Here is an 8,025-nt window from a genome sequence, read left to right as displayed (position 1 = left end):
CTGAACGAATATCACTCAAAGTCCAAATGGGTATCCATGCCCTCGACAACAACCGAACAGCAGACCACAAAGAGTTCATTGCTACTACCGAAAAGCTTATCAACGAGGTCATCGTAATTAAAACAGAACTCCAGTCTTCGATTGCTGATCAAACCATTCAGTCCAAAAAGCTTGTTGAGGAAACTCACAATGCTTACGAATCCACCATCTCTGTGCTCCAATCTACAATCAAAAATCTCAGATGCTCCTTGACCACAAGATCTCATGGGCAGGAGATCCTCAAGCTCACCAAGTATATTCACCAATTGCTGTTCAAAACAAAGATCCCTTATAATCAGAAACTTTCTGATCTCATGAAGTCCCAATTCCACAATGTGTTCACAAAGATTGATGGACTACGTCAATGGTTTGAGGAACAACGGGTTAGTTCCCCAAAAGGGGGAAGTAAGCACTCTGATCCGTAGCTCCATCAATCTCGGGTCATTCCAGACTTTGGTCCATCTTACTTTGCCGCAAAACATCCAGATCAACCATCTACAACTCCTGAAGCTCATCAATCTCCAATTTTATCTAAGAGTCAAGCTAAACTTCCCACTTCAGTGTCTTCCCCTCCAAGATCTCCTCCACAGATTCAATCTGAGCAACCTGAATCGCCTCCTCCCCAATTCAAAAACTTGGCTCCAACCATGTCATCAGATCACTCATATGACTCCCCCGTAACAAAACAAAGAAAGATCGACTGGAAGGCGGCCAAGTTCGCACAACAGATATGGAGAGACCATGGGTTCGACACTACCATGGATGAAACTCTTATTAACTTATGGGTCAATCCAACCATAGGCTCCAGGAAGATGACTACAGGCCGGTGCTGACGTATGCTGAGCCTCCGAAAAATGGCTACTGGGACATTACCATTTCCCCGAATGCCATATTCTTCATTGTTTTTGAACCATTTGACCTAAGCCTCTCTGATGACCAAAGGCTGCCTCTGGAGTTTGAAAGACTTAACAAATTCGATGGAAACCATGGATCCAAATTTGAGGATATATTGTCATGTGACAGGCCCTATGGAGTCAAGAACTACAAGGTCCTAAAGTTCATGAAGGCTGAGTTCATCCAATACACGTTGACTAGAAGAGGATGTGATTACATCCGGACTCAAGCCGATTTTCCATGTATGAATCTGGAAGAGATGTTTCTCATAACAAGGGTGCTTCAACTCAAATCCGAAAAACACTCTAAAATGAAGATTGCCTTTGAAAGGGCATGCGAGTACCCGAGGAGCACTGTCTACAATTTTGCAAAACTAGATGCAGATATTCACCCAGACTTGGCTCAAAAGTTTAATATTCCTACACTCGAGCCCGCACCCATCTTTACTGAAGGATATGAAGAACGATCCTTGGGTGCAACCAACTTTCCAAAGTTGGGAGTTATATACAAAAGGGGGAATATCAATGACAAATACTTTGTCCCTATCCCTATCATGTACCGCCTAACTCGTAGGCAACTGGAACTCACCTTGACTTCGATGCAAAGATCAAAACACACAACGGATGAAGTTAAATTCGAGATCACCCGAAGGATCAATTGGCTGAGTGAAGTAAGGAAGTTCTGGTGGTTGCTGATCAAATTTTTAAAGCTCAACAAATGAGAAGGTTAAAGAGGTCACTTAGGGGGAAATTGTTGAATCAAAAAGTGGACCTCTTGAACCTCACATCCGAAGTCACCCTCAACATTACAGATTCAGCTACCGCAACATGAACTGATGTCATCTGCAGCCTACCGCAACTGGAATGAAGACTTATTTTTATCTTATTTCTTTACATTGTAATGTCCAGTGTACCTTGCATGGACACTTATTTTGTTAGTCTTTTTTCAGAACCTGTATTGTTCTCGGACCTCTATAAATAGAGTGTTCTGCTTCCATATCAAATACATCTTTCTTGAATCTCATATCATATATTCTTCTCTCTTTATCTTACTGAACTCAAACTCTTATATTAAGATCGTAATCTCTCCTTCGGATCAAGTCACTCTTGACTTAATCACTTTGAGCTGATCACACTTATGAACTTGGTTTGATTGCAATCCTTGTTACGAATCAGCTTAAGTGTTTACTTAATATAATACTTGTTATCATTTATATTTCTTTATATTTCCGCACCTAACAATCTAACTATCTAACTCTAACTTATTATTGTTGAGCTTTATGATCCTTTGAGTTAAACTTTATTCTGCAATATTACTTTTACTAACGTTTGTTCAAGTGTGTTACTCAAGTTTTCTCTCAACACTTCAAACCAAGATATATGAGTTGTTGACTACGAGTTGGTTATGCATTGATGGTATGAAAACGCATCAGTAACTTGGTGTTATAAAACATATTGTTGTGCATGATCTAATGCGTAGTTAGTACAAGCATATAATGTCGAGGTTTATCTATTGCTTTTATCCTAAGAGGATTAAAAGTGATATCTTGGGCCCCTCGATGATTTGTTTTGACTTATGTATCGGGCCCAGTTAGAACTAAATTGATGTGTTCAGTTATGTTCTCTGTTAGACAAATCAGAAATCGGGAAACAAACTATAGGAAAATACGTATGACTATGTTCCATGTATTTTTCCGCATGATATCTTGAAGAATAGAGGAATATATGATCCCTTATCTAAAGGACGTGTCATTGACTGGGTCATAGCAGACAACGGCTTTTGAAAGCTACGATTGCTAAGTCAGATCCTGAAGTCGCATTAGTGGGTGATTGTTGAATTTGGTGTCTAAGCCCATAACTATAACTGGGATGTACTTGACCCGACTATAGTATGGTCCTTTTGGGTTGCCTTCACCAGTGCAATTTGATAGGATGGACTTTTGAGAATAAGGCTATTTGTGATTTATTAATATATTATAAGTATAATTTATTAATTAAGAAATCAAATTATTTAATTAGTATGATCAAGAATTAATTTGGAATTAATTTAGTGATCAAAAGAGACTAATTAAATATACGTGGACTGATTAAGTAAATCAATGATTCTTATAGTATCGGCCAATGGTCCATGGTTAATTAGGATGGGCTAAACCAATGTTATAGTCCATGGAGGTTTAACCCATGAAGCCTAAGTAATATGAAATGTCATGGTGCATTAGGGTTTGCAAAGTTGTAACCCTAGCATTTGTTACACTATAAAAGGAATCCCTTAGAGTCACTTTTAGGTTCCATATAAAATCTAGTTTTTATATAATTTGATGCGATGGATTTTAAAGTTAATATCTAATATTAAGTTTGAAGTTTGATCGTCATATAACCTTTTATAATCCCTTAATAAAACTTCATTTTATTATTAAGACTTAGGAGTTTGGATAAATTTCAAAATCACCATTTTAGATTTATAATTTTAGTATTTCAAAAATTTTCGTTATTAAGGTTTTTATATAAAAAAAATGTTTTATTTCAAAAATCTAACTTGTTACATCTTATGTTCACATTTTAAAATTTGAAAACCAAACTCCATGTGATGTTATTTTTGTTCAAAATATTATTTAGCATGTGAAATCTAATTTAAAAACCAAAACATAGTATCAACATAAAATAAACAACACATGCATGCATACTAGCACAAAACCAGCCATAATCTAGTGTCACATTTATGAGACAACATAAAAGTGTAAAGTCTTTTCCTAAGGGACAAAATAGAACAAAATCTTCATGTTGTTGTTCATGCTCACACTTGCTTTGACAATCTCCTTTATAGAAATTTTATAAGACTTTTATAAAACTTATGAACTTTTGTAAAACTCTTATAATACTGTGGGTATGCTCCTTGGATCTACAAATGGCCATCATTTTCATCTTGTTACATTTTATATAAAATAAACTAGTCTAACACTAATCTATTATTAACAAAATAATAAAGATGAAAACTAGTTATTTATGATTACATACCATATGAATAAAAGAATATTACAACCATTTTAATGAACCATCACAAACAACACAATAAATTTCATGGCTTGTTTATACACTCTATAATAAATTAACCTATAAATCAACATTTGTTTTTATAAGACAATTTTTAATGACAAAATATACATGCAAACTTTTGTCACATAAAATAAGATTTATAACGTTGTCACAGAAAATATGTATGAACTTATTTTTAACAAAAAACAAGTTATCCACATTTTCCAAAATCAAGATTATCCAAATTGAAGGGTCTAATTAATGGTTTGGTCTAGGCTTTCGTTGTAATAGGTTCTTTTGTGTCAATATGCATTTTTGGTAGTCTGTATAGCGGTTTACGGCCAGACTGTGAGTTTACGGCCGTAAGCCTGTTTACGGCCGTAAACCCAAGGCCGGCCCAGGTCCACTATATATAGATGCTAGCTAGGTCATTTTATGGTTGTTGATGCCACAAAGTTCTCGGCTGCTATTCCACAAGTTGTACCAGACGTTTTTGCTAATAGAAGCGTGTGCAAGCTTGTTTAGATTTTTGTTTCTACTTTGTTCTTGTTATTATTGATTGTCTTGATTGTTTGATCACTGGTAAGATCCGTTTCAGGACCTTATAATTGGTATCAGAGCGAAACCAGTGTCAAAGCATCCTACAATCGAATTCTTGATTGTTTACGACTGAAGTTGGTGTCTGCTGTGAAAGGGTTTCAAGCTTAATCCAAAAATCGCGTTTTTTTTTGAATTCCTGGGAGATTACGGCCAGAGCTTACGGCCGTAACACAGCTTACGGCCGCAAACTCGGTTTATTTCTTGAACCGTAAACTTAGTTCTTAGACCGTGAATAAAGCATCTTCAGCAACCAGAATCTTAGACTCATAGACCGTATACAGAAACCGCAAACTATTTACGACCGTAAACCCTCGACCGTAAATAGAGTTTATGACCGTAAACAGTCCTTTGACCGTGAACATCTATTTTGACCGGAAACTCATATTTTTAAGGAAAATAACTTAAATTTTTATTTAAATAAATAACTTAATTTTTATTTAAGTTTAAATGGATTCAAAAAGTCAAACACATCACCATGAGCTGGACTCTATAATGGGCACAACCACTCGAATTCCAGGACTGTTGTCTGCTGAAGGTTTTCCTGAATAGAAGTACAAGATAGAGAAGTATATTAAAATGAAGGACTTCAAGATCTGGAGAAGCATCATCAAAAATCCTGTTAGAATAACCACCATTGTTGCAGGGAAAGTGGTTGACAAAGCGGTTGAAAATTACACCGATGAAGACTTTGAAAAGGTTGAGGAGCCAGAATGGGCTTTGGCCACTTTGACCATGGCCCTGTCTTCGGATATAGCTCAAGGCTTTAGGGAGTATACTTCTGCTAAGGCTTTGTGGGAAGCCCTAATCAAGGTATATGAAAGGAATGAAGACACGAAGGAGAGTCGCCAAGATATGCTGCGACAACGGTTTAACATGTTCAACTACATTCCTGGAGAAACTCTAGAGGCACAGCTGTAGCGATTCACAACTCTTACCACTGAGATGACTGTAGCCAGGATCTTTTTCACAAAGTCTGAAATAAATAAAAAGGTACTGAATGCTCTCCCAAAGTCATGGGACATGAATGTGGCTGCTATTAAGAAAACCAAGGATCTAAGTCGGCTCACTCTTGCTGAAATGATGGCAGTCATCAAGGCCTGTGATATTGATGACAAACAGCGGGAGATAAATCATGTGAATTCATACTCAGCTGCAAACCTTGGGATCTCACCTAACAATGCTCTTTCATCTCTCATCTTTTCTTTTGCAGGTCAACCCTTTGCTGCTTAGCAAGCTCAGATTCAGTCCTTTTCCACTCCATCAGCTACTTCACTTCCTGCTGCATCAGCCATGCCATTCTCTCAGAACCAATCATTCGTTGCTACTCAAGCTGCTTCTCCTTCTAATGTGGCTTCCTCCTCAAATAACAAGGAGGGTGATGAAAATCTTGCTCTTTCTACAGGGATCGTTAACTACTACAATGCTCTTGTAGATGGAGATCTTCCGTCTCAATTGTCATTTGCTGATCTCGATCAAATTCATCCTGAAGACGTAGAAGAAATGGATATCACATGGCAAATTGCCATGGCAGTTTTCAGGGAAAAGCAGTTTGCAAAGAATACCGGGAAGAACAACTGGGGGATGAGTGCTGATAAAAAGGTAGGGTTCAACAAGGGAAAGTTGCGTTGTTTCAACTGCCACGAGCCAGGTCATTTTTCTCGTGAGTGCCCGAAGCCGGACAGAAGATTAAACAATGAACGGACAATGGTTGCAGTAGGAAACAATCAGAGCGGTGCTCAAGTCAATAGTGAGAAGGCTAAGGTTGCGCAATCATTTGACTGGGAGGATCAGATGCAAGCCCTGAACATATCAAGACCTGAAATTGCTCTTTTGGCTCAGTTTGGTGATGCCGTTTCCACAGAGAGTGTTGCAGCTGAAGATCAAATGATGGAGCTGCAGTTTGCGCTGATGGTCTCTTCTTCTCCTGAACCAAAGAAAAACGAGGTAAGTCTGCCTTCATGCTCTCAAGCTTGTATTGATTATGTTAAAATTCTTTATCAGGAAATTGAAACACTACGTAGAGAAGTAGAGGACCTTAGATATGAGGGTTATCAACTGAGAAAAGGACAAAAACCTCTTAAGGCCCAGTTAGAAACTAAAATAAAGGACTTTAGAAGACTTCAGGAAGACTATAGTAATAAATGTGAAAATTATGACTACGTAAAGAGACAGAATGTTGAGTTAGTTACTGAACTTGAAACATTAAAGGGCAAATTTGAAACTGTTGATTTTGATTTTAGAAAATTTGATGTATCAAGTGAGGTAGTTGCTAACATGATAGATCACTGCATGCAATTTAAACATAATCAGTCAAAGGGTCTAGGGTATAATAAAGTGCCTCCTCCATTCAATCATTCATATCAGTTTCAACCTTTGTCTAAGGAGGAGATTGCCAATGAACCATCCATGGTTTATGGCAAGCCATCTGGTTTTGTTTCGGGAGGATTTATTAATGTTGAAAGTACTAACATTTCTACTTCTCCTACAGATCGATCCTTAAATCAGTCATAGCACAAAGTTGAAGGATCTATTTCTGAAAATAAAACTAAGTCTGAACCTAAAGTTTTAGTTTTAAATAAAGACTTTAATTTTGCTAATGTTGCTAGTGACAATGTTTTTTGTGATGTTTCTGCACCTTCTGATACTGATTTGAATGGTTTTAAAGTGTTTGATGATGTGGTTGACAATTCTAATGTTTGTGATGACACTAATGAAAAACCACCAGTTTCACAAGTTTCTCCATCTGATACAGCCTCACTTGTCTCACAACCTAATTCTTATTCATGTTTATGTGAGAAAAGCAAGGGTGTTGGTATGGAAAACAAATCTGAAAAATGCAGTACATGTTTTAACAATAACAAACAAATTTGTTTCAATTGTGGTATTGGTGGTCATATAGCTAGGAGTTGTCCTAGTAGAATGTTTGTACATTTTGAGTCACAAAGAGGAGAGAACGAATTCAGAGGAAGGACTTTAACTAGAAAGTTCTCTAGAACTCGTTCTCGGAATGATGATTGGAAGGATGATCGTAGTAGAAAACGAGAAGTTTTTAAAATTAATAAAAAGGTTTTTCATAACAAATTCCCGAACAGTTTCCAAAACCAAACATGGCTCAACCAAGATTGGTTTCGTCAAGGAGTAGCTCTGGGTCTTCAACCAATTCTGGTAGAAAACCTAGATGCTCAAAGCAAAGTAATAAAAATCGTGTTTCAAAACCATCGGTGACTGTTAGAAAATCTAATTATCAATGGCTACCCAAAATAAGTTCCAATCCATCATCTGTATCCTCTAAAAAATTAGTAAATGATGATACATCTGAAAAGGCAACGGGACAACCCGGGAAAGTAATGACATGGGTTCCCAAATCTAAATGAACCCGCACATTTTGCAGGGACAGTTGTGGGGGAATGTCGTCAGACCTTGGTTCGTCGATAGAGGCTGCTCCCGGCATATGACAGGA

This window comes from Lactuca serriola, chromosome 4, assembly GCF_051521515.1.
Source record: "Lactuca serriola cultivar US96UC23 chromosome 4, Lser_US96UC23_V15, whole genome shotgun sequence".
NCBI lineage: Eukaryota > Viridiplantae > Streptophyta > Magnoliopsida > Asterales > Asteraceae > Lactuca > Lactuca serriola.
Note: the sequence above shows the minus strand (reverse complement) of the source record.